The sequence below is a fragment of the Pteropus alecto genome, unplaced genomic scaffold, assembly GCF_000325575.1.
Source record: "Pteropus alecto unplaced genomic scaffold, ASM32557v1 scaffold22, whole genome shotgun sequence".
Taxonomy (NCBI): domain Eukaryota; kingdom Metazoa; phylum Chordata; class Mammalia; order Chiroptera; family Pteropodidae; genus Pteropus; species Pteropus alecto.
Window position 1 is genome coordinate 7,450,770 of NW_006434839.1, and position 14,573 is coordinate 7,465,342.

Sequence of the window (14,573 nt, forward strand, 5' to 3'; positions counted from 1 at the left end):
AAGTGAGGCATCCGGGCGAGGTGTCTTGAAGTTGAATGCCGTTTGCGTGCGAGAATAGTAAAGCCTTCGAGCCTGGAAATGAGCTGGGAATGGATGAAACAGAAACCCATACTTTGCTCAGATAGTCTTATTTTATGCTTCTTTCTTTTCCTATGTTTATCTTGTTTTCCTCTCAGATTTCAGAAAATCATAGAGAAAATTGTGGCCTCTTTCAGCTGTGCTAAGAGGAACCAGGAGAAGGAGGTGTAACAGGTGTGCAGGCTTCTGCCAGGAGGTTAAGGAGAGGTGCTATGTATCTACAGGGCCGCGGAGTGGTAACACCATGTGTCACATGGGTAGGCCGTGAGCAGAAAGGGGAAATTGAAGAGGTCGGAGTCTATACCTCTTGTTCCAGGAGCTTCTCCTCACCTAGAGATTTCCTGTCCAGACCTAAATCTTAGAAGCTTTTTTCCCCACTAGGTAAAGCAAATTACCTTAAATTTCTCAGTCTACTTGACGGAAGTTTTATAAAAAGTAAGGGAAAAATAGATGTAAAAGTGTTTTGAGGAATGGAAGCCAACATACACCAACATTTCTCAAAGCGTGTGCCGTGGAACAACATTCCTGGAGATACTAATAGGTATTAATCAATAAAAGTGTTCCTTAGTCAATAATGTCTGAGAAACCCTGGTTAATAAGCCTTCAACAGGCATCTTTATCAAAAACCTCTTAGGACGTTTAATAGGTTCTTGAAGAGGGCGATATGATATGGTATTTTCCAAACCTGCTTAATCGGAGACTCTTTTAGAGCAGAGGTTTGAGAAGAATCGGTTCTTCTCAGAGCTCTGTTATTATAATGGCGTGGGCCCAGGGCTGCATGTGGGTGAAGGGGGCATGCTTTCATTCAGCAAGCTTCGACAATCGCTCGTTCACATTTTCTCCTGTCATCATTTCTGCCCATTCTCACCGGTGTGCATGAAATGGCAGCTTTGAGCAGTTTAAAAATTCAGAAAAGTTTTTTTTTTATTTTTGGAGAGAGTTAATCCATTTCTCTTTATTAAAAACTGTCTTCCATGCTGCAGCATGGCTGAGCCTTGAAGACAGGCTAAGTGAAATAAACTAGACACCCAAGGACAGTTATTACATGATTCCACTTTAAATGAGGTACGTAGAATCGTCAAGTTCATAGAGACAGAGAGTAGAATGTCAGTTGCCAGGGGCTGGGTTGAGGGGAGAGGTTTGGGGAATTATTGGTTTAATAGGTAGAGTTTCAGTTTGGGATGATGAAAAAGTTCTGGAGATGGATGGTGGTGATGATTGTACAACAGTGTGAATGTACTTAAAGCCACCAAAATGTACAATTAAAAATGATTAAAGTGGTAAATTTTATGCTAAGTATAGATTTACCACGGCTTTTAAAAAAGTTAATATTATAAAAGCTTTTGTCCTTAGGTCCGAGTTCTTGTGGTTTCAGTGAAATTTCTTCCAGGCTCCAGCCTGTAGACCTTCATGGTTTGCGTAACTGGGATCCCAGGGTGCTCCTTGCAACTTGAGTGAAGAGAGGGCTTCTTGCTAAGAGGTGTGTGACTGATGCTGATGGCCCCTTGCCATGTTCGCTCCTTTAATATTAATTAATTTTAGTTGGAAACTTATGAAATTTATAACTTAGTCTGCTCTTCAGAAGCATTTGCAATTTCCCTTTAATAAAATCAAAGTTTTGATGTGTTAGTTCCTCTTTCACAAAAAATAAGTCTAAAATGCTAGTCCCTAATTAAAACATTTTAGCTGGCATCACCTCCTTCCAGCTGAGATTCCCTGGTACAACCTCTCCATCTGTCAAGGAATTGTCATAAGCAGAAGACCCTGACACCTATGGGACTTTCTGCAGGTTTAGGTTCAGATCTTAGCCTCATTTCATAGAACTTATTGAAGATTAGTTTTTCAGCCAGAAAATAAGGATACCATTGGTACCTTCTTTCGAGCATTTAAATGAGATGCCTTATGCAGACCACACAGCTGGGTTCTCTGTTAGCTACTTCCTTCCGTGGTTCCCTTTGGTATCAACCTGGGCGGGGCCAGCTCTGCAGACAGCCTTGCCCTTGATGTCTCATGCAGAACCCTTGACCTCTTTGCTCCCCGCCTTTCTTCCTCCCCAGTCTCCCCACATCAGTGCAGTGACTCAACTACCCACCCAGGTGCCCACGCCAAAATAAAGGCGGGATTATGAATTCCCTTCCTTCCTCCTTTCTCATTTCCATAGTCCCAGCGGGCCCTGTTGGAGCAGTGACTTCTGTCTGTTCACCACTGGCATCTGAGCCAGGCCACCATCACCCCTCAGTGAACTCCTGCACGTCTCCTGTTCTGCCCACAAACCATTCTCCATCCAGCAGCCGGACTGACTATGTCACTCTCTTGCTTAAAACCTTTTTCATGGCTTCTCGTGCCATTTGGAATGTATTCAAATTCCTTCCCGTGGTTTTAAATGTCCTCTGTCATCTGCCCCCTGCCTTTCTCACTGACCTCATTACTCACACTTCCCTGCTCACTCGATGCCTTCCAGCCCCTCAGCCTTCTGCCTTTTCCTTGCCAAGTCTGTCCCCTCTGCAGCGTTCTTGAACTCACTTTTCCTTTGGCCTAGAATGCTCTTTCCTCAAACCTTTGCATGGCTGGCTCCTCCTGGTCATTTATTCCCCCTAGAAGTATCACCCCAGAGAGACCTCTACTGGTCACTCCAGCTACGGAACACCCTGCCCCCGACAGTTACTCTGGATCAAATGACTATGCCTTCTTTTTTATCTTTTAAGGTCTTAACACGATCTGAAAGTAACTATTTTTCTTGTTTATTGTCTGTCTTTCTCCCTGTTGGATATAAGCTCTGTGACATCAAAGACCTTCTTGCCTTACTCATTGTGCATCCTCCGAGAATGTAGGTTCCTGGTGTGTAATAGAAGCTGAATTAAGTGTCGTCGAATAAAGGCAAGAATGGACTTGGTTCATCTTCCCTGCTTGATGCTTGGCCCTTTATGCCATTCCTTGGCCACCCCAAATTTTCCAATTGTCCCACTGCCTTGGGATGAAGAAAAGGGACTTCTTTATCACAGGCATGTGGTCAAGGCCTATCAAGGTGATGGCAAGCCAAAATCATTTTGTTTTTATACTCTACTAAGCTGGAATGCCTCCCTCTCCTCCAAACGACTAGGCTCGGCAATGGGGCCTTCTAACTTGTCTCTCCCACTTTCGATATTCAGTCTTCCGTGATGGCTCTGATGGGTGTCTTTCTGGTTTACAAGGGAAGTACTGGACCCATCAGAAGACCTGGACTGTAGACATATGAAGAGCTGGCTTTGGGCAAGTTAATGAAATTCTCGGAGTCTTGGTGTCCCCATCTCCACAATAATAATTATGGGTTAGACAGGGATGGATGTGTATTTTTGGAGTCATGAGTTTTTATCGCATGTGAAGGAGCGTGTAAAAGGCAAGGTACTATACACACACGAGAGGTGGCGGTGGAGTTGCAGGCCATGTAGAGGAGGAGGTGGCTAGAGCTGGCAGATAATTTCCTATCTGTATGAAACACTCTGTGTTTCTCTCCGCTAAGCGGTGTGTAGAGCAGACCCATGAGAGCTGCTGGGTCTACTTAAAGGCTTCCTGGGTTTTGCAGTGGATGTGACCCTCTGTCACAGCTTGGATCCATCGCTTGGCCTCTTGTACCCCCAATGGCACAGCTTCTGAGCAGATCCTAAAAGGCAGTGTCAACAGCATCAAACATGAATCCTTCCTCTGCCCGGCCTTGCCCTGGGCCCTCCAGCAACACTGCCCCTGCTGTATTCTCACCACCTGGAGAAGAAGTGCATGAGCAATTCGTGGGGATGCTCCGGGAGGGAACCAGTCCTTACCGAAATGCTAGTGAGCGGGTCCGGTGTTGATGCTGGGGTCAGAGGGTGACTTGCTGAGGACTATGTTGTGTGGCTGCCTTATGGTGACGGGCACCTCGGGGAATGGCGCCTGTGTGTCTTCACCCTTCTCTGCCTCCTTCGGGAGATGGTTATGGGGTGGGATTCAGATTTCCTTCTCCTCACCTCATGAGCTGCTGGTGTCAATACAGCAGCAGGGTGAGATCTCAGCAGAGTGGGCTGAGCAGGGGCAAAGGGTTAGAGGATGGGAATTTGTTACTTAACTCATAATCATTGCTGGAAATCGCACATGTCTCTTTGGTCATTTGACTCATAGGTATGTGTCCAGCAGGTGGGAGAGGCAGCATGACTCAGTGACCTGGTCCTCACGGCTGGGGACCCAAACCCTGAGAGCACATGGAAATAAGGAGAGGATGGGCCAAGAACAATCTCCTTATGAAGAATAACGCATGAGTGTTACTCGATCAATCCTAAATATTTTAAAAATTCAGTGTTGTCATGGCGATGGAGATTATTTCCAAACTTTAAGATATAAAATCTCCTCTTCTGCTGCCTTCCCGCATATTCCCAGGTAGTAGTGCCTGGCCCCCAAACTCTGTTGCAGTAATTCTGAGCATTTTTTCTTTTAAGGAGTGAATATAGCTCTGTTCAGCTTCCGGCTGCAGGGGAGATTTCTGCCAAGATTTGCGGCACGCAGCTGAAATATGTCTTGTATTTTACGAGCGTTGGCTCATCGCGGAATTAAATAGCACTAATTACATGAATATAGACCAGCAAGGGAGACAACTGTTCACTTCCTGATTTCCTCTGGAATCGAAAAAGAAAGGGAGGAGGTAGAGGACAGGAAGGGCTGGGGAGAGGGGGGCTGGTGTCTCAGAACAGCAGAAGTGCTGCCACTCGGCTCTGCTGCGGCCCAGACAGGCCTGCTCCCTCACCGTGCTGGCGTTTGCTGACGTCACTGGCTTCCTTGCGTGAAGACTCCATGGGCTGTGGGAAGCAGGTCAGCCCCGATGGCGTGGCAGTGACAGGCTCTGGGAGGCATTTCAAGATCAGAGTGGTAACTGGGAGAGATGCTGAGGCCCAGGGATCTGAGAGCGATGGGTACCCCCAGCACCCTGCGTTTAGCATCATTCCCAAACTTTTTACTTTTTTTTTTTCAGTCAGAAAAGTCTAGTTAGAGATTTCACAAAAGTCTAAGGAAGAACATTTTTATTCCTTTTTTTCATTTCCTTTCTGGCTAAGGATAGGAAATGGAATGGGTAGAATTGCGTTATCATGGAGTGTGAGTTAAGCCCTTAGGTGGGTGAGGGACCTCAGGGATTGGAGGCCTCCTGCTGACTCTTCAGTCACCTGTCACATGTAGTGGTCCCCAGAGGTCAGAAGAAGCGAAGACCTCTTCTGAACTTATTAGGATCTGACTCAGTGAAACAGACCAGCACTCGATGGCTTCGAAATAGGCCAACAACGTCAGGGATGAAGTGTGTCCTTATTGTGAGAGAGAAAATAAGGTCGAGGAATGTGGCTGAGGCCCACTTAACAGATGAGTTCCCCGTGTTCTGTGAGGACGGGCTGTCCCAAAGCCCCCACAATGTAGCTTTAGGCTGCTAGGAAGCCAATTTAAGCAAAGATACAAAAAGTCTCAAGGGAAGCTTCAGCACCAACTCTTTGTTTTCCAGAGGTGAGGTTGTAATGCTCACTACTACATGGCTCTGCCACAAAGGCCACTGTGGAACCCTCCCAACATCAGTGACAGCCTGTGTTCCATGAAGCCTAAAACACTACACTCTCACTTCTCCTAGATTTAGCCTAAAAAGAAACTTAGTGATCTCTCTTGCCTCATCACCCTATTTTCAGTAACAGTTTTACAGATGGGGAAACTGAGGCATCAGGCAAGAAGGGCAGCCACTTAGCGGGACTATGCTGTTAGGATGGCCATTCCTGATGCCTGTGTCTTCCTTGCCACAGAGATTTAGGGAGAGGAGGCTTTTATGGGTGACTTTGGTTGGCACGTCAACAGCTGTGAGCTAAGAATTCCCCGCCTCTTCCCCATTAAAGAAGAGGAGGGCCTTGAGAGAGAGGAGCTTGTGTGTGTGAAGCTGCCATGATGTGGCTTCGCTTACTAGCGTCAGGCTGGGAATCCAGGCAGAGGAGGTGGGAAGCTAAGGGGAGTGTGGGAATGTGTGTCTGAGAGAGCTGCAGGAGCCTCCTTCTCAGATGAAAATCAGTCAGCTAAGTAAGCTTTCAACACACTTTGCCCCAGGCCACAAGCATAAGACCAGATTGCATGAGAAAATGACTGTCCTTAGTGTGGGCTAGACCCCTAACCCCTTCTCTGTGACCCAAATGTCCACCCAGGGTAGCAAAAGTGACAGCAAATACTCCTTTTGCCTTAGCTTTGGAGTGTCTCGAACACCTTTGCAAGTCGTCCCTCCATGTCTGCACATCCAGAAGCCACATGGGAAGACTCGGAGCTAGCCCGCCCTGGACAGGGCATTTCTCATGGCCCGGGACAAGGGCTCGGGGGAGAGAGAGTGACGACATTGACACCAAATCCAGCTGGGGCATCTGACTCCAAATTCTTGGCAGGCCTGTTTCTTTAAATGAGACGTTGGAAAGAAGTTTATGATTCTTTGCTCCCAGCTCAGGCTGCTATTGAGAGTGCTATGTTTTAAAAGCCTCACAGCCCGACTTGGAGGAAAGAGACTCATTGCTTAGTGACTCCCCCACCCGGAGCACGGTGCCTGGAATACAAAGGGGTCACGGCGGTGTAATAATAGGGTTCCATCTGGGGCTGCCTGGGCTCACTGAAGCTCCTGCTCAGCTCTGCTGGGAACAGCAGACTCGGCCAGGAAAAGGTGGTTCTGGACCCCAGAGGGCCCCTCAAGGCCAAGGACAGGGCTGCCTGAGGGAGGGGAAACCATAGATGGGGCCTCAGGGGTCCAGGGAGGGCCTAATCTCTGAATGGGGGCTACTCAGAGACTCACCCCCCTGCAGAGTCTTCTTCCAGGCTGGTTCTAAAGGCTCTGTCCATGGTAATAGTGGTTGGTTTGTTTTGTTTTGTTTTGTTTTGTTTTGTTTTTCCCAGCCCCCTTTTAATAAACTGGGAAGTAAGGATTAAGAGCGTCCTGAGTAGCTGAGCTTGGTGCTGAATTTCCTGGGGACCGGGCTGGTTGCCTGGAAGCGCCTGGACTTCCAGTCTGGCTCCCTCTCTCCCTCTTCCTCACCCTTTATGCCCCTTGCCAGCCCTTCCCCCAATGCCGCATTTCTCTTGCTCGAAAGAACAGAAGCAGAAGCAGAGGGAAAGCAGCCGGGAGGGTTGACTCCTGTGCCCACGGCCTGCTCCAGCTAGCGCTGCATTCTGGTTTTGTGCTGAGTTATGGCCAAGCTGACCCTTTTGAGTCCCCCACCTGTACACGAGACTGTCCAGAGAGAGCGCTGTGACCTCCTCTTGGGAGAACAGTTGCTTTGACTTGATTTTTCCCCTTAGCGGGAGGGATGAATTGCACTGTGACACCCACACCCGAAGGCGTTTCCCCTTTTATGAACGTGGCACTCATTTCTGAGACGGTGACAAGAAGAAGGGGTGACAAGTAAAGCACACGGGGCTGCTTCATGCCCATCGCGGGCTTCAGACTGCAGCCAGTTGCACGACTGGACTATAGATGTTTCATGTAAATATAATTCTCAAAAAGAGAGGGAGAGAGGGAGAGAGAGAGAGAGAGAGAAAATGACAATTCACGGCTCCCACTTCTAGAAACCAAGAGTTTAAAGTGAGAAATGCAGACAGGAAAAAATACTGTTTATTTACTGAGGTTGTTATTCCAAATGTATAAGTTACAAATTGGAGCAAGACTCTTAAAAAAGGACATTTGTTCTTCTTGCTAATTTAGAGCAATGAATGTCTAGTGTTTCTCAGATGAAGTAGAAAGGTGACCTGTGCTGTGTCCCCAGTCCCCTCCCTGTCCTCAGATGCACACAGGTTGTCCCTCTCTAGGCCCAAATCTTCGGAAGGGCCATTGAGGAACACGAAGCATTTTTTGCCCTGTAGATGTTGGCATGGTCATCTCCCACGTCTCTGGCCTTGGCAGCTTGCAGTCTAGTCTGGCTTTGGGAACAGGGTGGGGACTGCTGACACCTGAAGAGCACTTTGCTTAGAGGCAGCCTGGTATGCCACAGGATCAGAGCCCCCAGGTGACCAGGCCCAGGTTTGAATCCTGGCTCTGAGAAGCAGCGGGCTGGCTGTGTTTCTTCCCATGTTAGGGCAGTGCCAACCTCTGCAGAGCTTGTCAGTGATTGGAGATGACCTCGAAGGGGCACAACCAGAGGGTTCTCTAGGAGAACCTCAGCCACCGGAGGGCAGGGGTCTTATCTTCTGCTTTGGAATGTCTATACCCTTTGTATCCACCTCAGAAATTGGCCACATGAATGAATGCATGCCGACTTCTAACAGCTGTGTCTTCCAGGTCATCTAAGTTTTCCTCACTGCAGTTTCGTTTTCAGGCCCAGCTTCTCCTCAGCAGGGTCTGCACTGCTTTTCTGTGCTGAGTTGGGCACTGGTTCTCAAAGTCTAATTTGTGGACACAAAGCGGCTCGTTATGATATTCCAGCTAGTGGACTGGCTGTTCTCATTGTAAATCATGTATGAGTGATGTAGTTTCTCTGATGCATTTCAAGTCATGCTTCAAATGGACAAAGTTGAGTGTTTTAAGTACTTATAAGCCCTGGATTAGAGCACGGTCAAACCAGCATTTGCATTTGGTCCCTGTTAGAACTAGGTAGGGAGCCCCAAAACCAAGATTTACTTCGTCCTTCATCTGCAGCTGATCCCAACTGCCATCTCATATGTTCTGCTGTGGAATAGTCATTCATTCATTGTTCATTCATTCATTCATTCATTGTTCATTCATTCATTCATCCATCCCGTCATCCATTTTTTCATGTGTTCCCAAACATTGGAACTGGAGAGAATAGTTGAAAAAAGGACATGATTTCTGACCTCCAGGAGCTCATCATTTTAGAGGAGGGACAGCATCAGTGTGTAAATACAACAGAGTTTGTAAAATATGAGAGACTCTGGTGGGCGCTGGTTCCTGTACTAATACATAGTAGGGGCATCCTAGGCCAGTGCCAGGGTCAGAGGTGGCTCTATTTGAAGAATGAGGCCATAGGTGAGGGGGATTTGGTGTTGGAGGCCTGCCAGCACAGCCCTCAAGGCATCTAGATGCTGGACAGACGGGGGATCATTATGCTTGATTATGAAAGTCAGCACGCACGCCTTCGCATACCTCCAAATCTCCCCCGGAATAAAGCCTCACTCTTTGCAAAATTCTAGTTTATCTCTATGGGCAGTGGGACACCAAGCTCTCTTTGGCGTGCTTGCTTCTTCTTATGAAAGAATAATCTAATGGAGAGGGTGTGGTGAGAGACACTTTACTCTTTTGGCTAGAAGGCCGGATTTTTATGGGTTAGGAGTCTTTCATTAACAAATGCCAGAACACTGAATCCATACCAGCTTATGCAATAGAGAAATTTTTTGGCTCATGTAACTGGAAACTATAAGCATAGAGCTTGCTTCAGTGCACGTGATATCACCAGGACCTGGGACACAGCACCCTTCACCCTCTGGCTCAGCTCTGCTGTCTTCAGTATGTTGGCTTCCTCTTTTCAGGCTCCAATCCCCACCTCCCACCCCCATGGTTACAAGATGGTGCCTGCAGTCCATCCCACACCTCTCCAAGTTCACGTCCATTGGAAGAGCTAGAACTTTTCCCTCAGCACTCTCATTCAAAGTCTAGGTGCCTCATAGAGATTCCAATCTGACCAGTCACCATGACCATACTGCTCTGTGCTCATTGATATGGGTGTAGGTCATGAATCCATCCTTGAGTAAGGGGTGGAGTCAGTTCCCCCAGAAGCTTTTGGTCTGAGAGAGGGTGAAGGGGTGGATCCCCAGGGGATAAATGAATGGCAGCAAAAACAACAGATGTCCACTATCTCTCAGTGTCTTTCAAATTATTTTTTATTATAACTGTATTGTTCAAGGTTCTCCAGAGAAACAGAAACCAGAGAGAGACAGAGAGAGTGAGAGAGGAGAGAGAGGAGAGAGAGATTGATCGATTGATTGATTTTAAGGGACTGGGTCACACAACCATGGAGCCTCCAAGTCCAAAATCTTCAAGGTAGGCCTGTGGACTGGAGACTCGAAGGAGAGCTCACGTGCAGTTCAAGTTGAAAGGCCATCTGCTGGCAGAATTCTCTCTTTATCAGAAGAAGTTGATCCTTTGTTCAATCATCAACTGATTGGATGCCCACTCACTCACATTATAGGGGGGCTTCTGCCTCACTCAATGTCTACCAATTTAAATGTTAATCTCCTTCAAAAACATCCTCACAGAGACATCCAGAAGAATGTCTGACCACATATCTGAGTACCGTGGCCCAGCCAAGGTGACACATAAAAGCAGCCATCACAGTGACCAACAGTAAGAAATACATTTGCATCACACCACGACTCAGTACATACTTCTATACAGCTGACACAAAAGTCTCGCTAAATTGTGCTTATCCTACCTAAATGATCCCAGGGGAGATCATTTTTCTCTTCTATTTTATTTCACTGAAACGTGTGTGACCCACTCAGATGGTTTCTGGACTCACGATGGGTTGCAGAGATGGCCTTTTGGAACACCATCTTAGAACGCGTCTTCCGAGTAGGCTGTTATTCCCGTAGCAAAGGTCCTGGGGGTTTGGGCTCTGTCCAGAGGCTCAGGGAAGTACTGTGGGCAACTGAGGGGGAGACCTGAAGAGCTTGCCGAGTCTCAGCGTGATTGTGTGTGACCTCAGCCAGGACTCGTATCGGCTCGTGCCTCAGTTTCCTTCTCCGTGATGGAGGTATCCTTATGAATACCTCTTCTACCTAACAGGGTTGCTGGGAACGATAACCTCAGAACGAGGTAATGTATATGAAAACACCTTGTAAACTCCAAAGTAATTTTGTGAGGTAATTGCTATTTTAATCTACTCTATAATAACTTTTCTTCTCTACCACTCAGGCATCTGAGAGGATGGTGCCATTTCACGAAAATTAGTTTGAGCTCTTCAAAACTTGCCACATTAAACAAAGACAGCCCCAATTTCTTTAATCAAAATGATGATCATCTCCTAAAAATGAGTCTCATCTCCCCTGGGATCATTTAGAATTAAAATCTGATTTCAAAGAAGGGAAAATTGCAGTGTGTTTGGGTTTGATTTGGAGGCTTTCACTTCTCCTGCCTTTTTGCCACTTTCCCACCCTGCCAGGTTCAGTGAGCCCTTTGGGGCGGACTGGAGATGACGTGGTCACATTACTTGCCTTTAAGAACCGGAATTGGGCTCAATGCCACCTCCAGTGCTTTGCTTCAAACCCAGCTAACTGATGTCCCGAGAGAGAAGTGGTGGGTGGGACTTGGAACTGGGATGAGGGTTTCCTAGGTCGGGTCACCACCCATGAAGACCAGTGTCCTGGCATGGAAACCATTCAGTTTTGCTGGAAGAGAACAGCCTCAGGTAGCCTGGGGGGCAGGGGAGCAGCAGCTCTGCCCACCTGTGGGCCCGCAGTTCGGGCGGGAGGGCGGTGGTGCCTGGTGGGGGTGGTGGTGCCTGGTGGGGGTCTCTTGGGAGGTGAGCTGGAGCCCACATCCTTGCTCATTTTCCTTTCTCTTCCATTTCTCTGTTGTTTGTTTTCAAATCAGTCCCTTTCGTGGGGTGTAAAACGAGAAGCTGGTTATTCCTATCACATGTCATTGTTTTCTGTGGATTCCCCACCGCTTCCAGGCACGGTCACTTCAGCATCCTCAAATGAGGGTGATATGTGTTTGAGATGCATAACTGTGTCTCATTTCAGTGCCTAACAGAAGATGAAGAATGAGCCCTGGCACCTAAGTGCTCAGTAAATTCATAATTACAGACTTCCTCGTCTCGCCTCTCACAAACGAGAGAACCGTGGCTTGGTTTGTGGGTCTGTGAGTGTGTACAGTAAGGAGGGCATGTGGCAGTCACGTCTCCCGGTGCTCGGTCTGTTCCGAGACAGGGATGCCGAAAATTGCCTCCCCAGGGTTGGTGGCTGAGCCCTGACCGGCACCTGCCCTTTTGGTTCCCAGCCCAGCTGCAACTTGGTTGTTGGTGGCAATGTTCTGAGAGCTGTGTTAGCCAGCAGAGCAGATGACACCCAAAGAGCAGGCTCCTCCGGACGGAGGCCGGGGAGCAGATGCTGAAATGGGTTCGTTTAAAGGCAGAAAAGGCTGTGGGCGGTGGAAAGAGCACTGGACTGGAGCGCGGAGCGGAAGCCCGTTCCCTCCTCGAACTCACTGCGTGGCCTCCTGCAAGTCATTCATTTCACTGGATCTCAACTTCTTTGTCTCTAAAATCAGGGACTGGGGGTCATTAAACTGGACTAGCCCTTTCAGATAAAAAACTTCTAGATTCTTCTCTGATATTTGGATTTATACAGGCAATTCAAGACGAACCATCCAGACTTCTCATCTGTCTAATTGAGATGGTATCATCAGGCACCATCACGTTATCACAACTCTAATCCTTTTAATCTTATTTAATCTTATCATCAACTATCATTTATTAAGCACTTACTGTATGCCAGGCTGAGGCTCTGTGCCAGGTGCATTCCAGTCATTAATGCTTTTACAGGTAAATAGCAGTGCCCACCTAACAGGGGTTGTTAGGTAATGCCCTGTGGGTCCCAGGGGCTTTGGTGGGGAGGTACTGATGAGTGATGTCTTGTGTTTGGGGACTTCTGTGAATTAAAATGAGCTTCCAAGGCTCTGAAATTGCCCGTTTCTAGAAAGAGTACAGATTTCGCATGTTACAAACCTGGATTTTAACTCGTCTCTGCCACTTATTATCCACATGCTTCCTCACCTGAGAGGCAGGTGAAACAGTCCCACCCCCAGAGAACAGTTGTGATGATTAGGTAAGGTAGTCGTTGTACAGACATTTGCATGGGGCCCGGGGTACCATAAGTGAGCCACAGATATTATTATTCCTCTTTGCTTCCAGCCTCTCTTTCTGCCAGTCAGAAGATAGTTCTTGAGCTTCCACTGCAGGCCAGGTCCTGGTCTGGAGCTATGGACACACTGGTGAGAGAGGCAGGCCCTCCCTGCCCTCTCGGAGCCACAGCTCCAAACTCAGTCTCTTGCGCAAAGACTAAATGGAGAGACACGCGAAGTCTCCTTCCTGGCGGCCGTTGCTCTTCAAGTTTCTTCCCACGATACCATGCATTTCAGTCTTGACTCGTTGGGGCATCCTGACAAGGCTCGTGGTTCTCCCCGTACAGCCCCGTCTTCTACCTGGCTCTCATGAGCCGTTTTTTCCAGACAGGCTCTTCCTGGTGTACGCCCTCTTTGATATGCCCAGGAATTTGCTGTGCTGACCCCTCCCCAAGGAGGCCCTCCCCTCCCAGCTCTGCATGTCCTCTCCAAGTTCATGGCTGGGCACAAATGCCACCCCCTTCCTAAGGGCTCCCACTGCCTTCTTCGTGCCTCCTCACCCCAAGTTAGAAGCCATTTTCCTCATGGGAACTCCCGAAGCACTCTGTGATTCGTCATATAACTTTTCACTGTCTGAGTAATTTTGGTTCCTATGGTGTCTGCCCGACCCAGCCTCAGCTGTCCTTGGATCCCACAGTGTCCAGCACATTCTGTGTGTGGCCTGAGCAGACATTTGCCATCTGGGGAGAATGAATAAAGGCCCTCAGCTCATAGGACTGCTGTCGGTTGTTGGGTACCCCATCTACCGGAGACTTCCTCCTCTGATACTTACGTGGGAAGACCTCTGTTTTCACTGGGATTTTGGCTGACAATGTCAAATCTTTGTTTTCTTCTTTCTTCTCTTGGTTTCTATTTGACTTCACGCTGTTTTCCTCCTGGAGAGTTTTCTATGGCTCAACAGTTACTTCTTCTTTGTTTGCGAGGTGTTTCGGGTAAATGAGAGAAATTCCATGGAGCTGAGATGCCCCCAGATAAGACGTAGGCCACTCCTGCCCTGATTTCTACTGAACTGTAAGAAATATGAAGCCATCCTCTGGAAAGACACAGAAAGACATCTCAGATAGAAATAAATGAGACCAGTAAGACGGAAAGCTGTTTTTTTTTCCCCACAGGGAGTTATTTATTTATTTCCTTGACCACTTCTTAAAGCATTCGTTCACCCCCTTTAATGAAAACCTCTCAGAGGAGGCCCCACTACGAGAGGCAGCCAAGATCTGCCTCATTAAAATGACACCAGGGCTCAGAGCTGGGCAGTGTACCCGGAGGACCTGGTTTGTTGCTGCACTGAGAAGGGATCGAGGATGTGAGTTTTGATTTGGGCTCATGCACCATCCAGCCAGCGTGGAGAGCTTCCCCTGCAGCAGGAGCAGACCCAGAGGGCCAGCTGGAAATGGACAGCCCCCCCAAAAAGCAGTGGTTTGAACTGTTCTGCTGTGTATAAACAGTAACTGTGTGCATCCCTGTCTGCCTGGATAAACTGGGATGGTTTAGTAGTTAAGACAAGAACCGGCCAGGGACTTGGACAGCTGGGTTTGAATCTACCGCTTCCACTTTTAGCTGTGCAAGTTACGTAACTTCCCAAAGCTGTCAAGTGGGGATAACAATACTACTTCCTTCAGAGGTCTAGGAGTCAGGGCCT

The 14,573-nt window shown here is 47.9% G+C and overlaps 1 protein-coding gene across 5 annotated transcripts in view; it reads left to right on the forward strand.

Moving 5' to 3' along the window:
• Positions 1–14,573, forward strand: part of PLXNA4 (plexin A4) — a 418,764-nt gene that overhangs the window by 49,371 nt on the left and 354,820 nt on the right. The gene's annotated exons all lie outside the window — the stretch shown is intronic.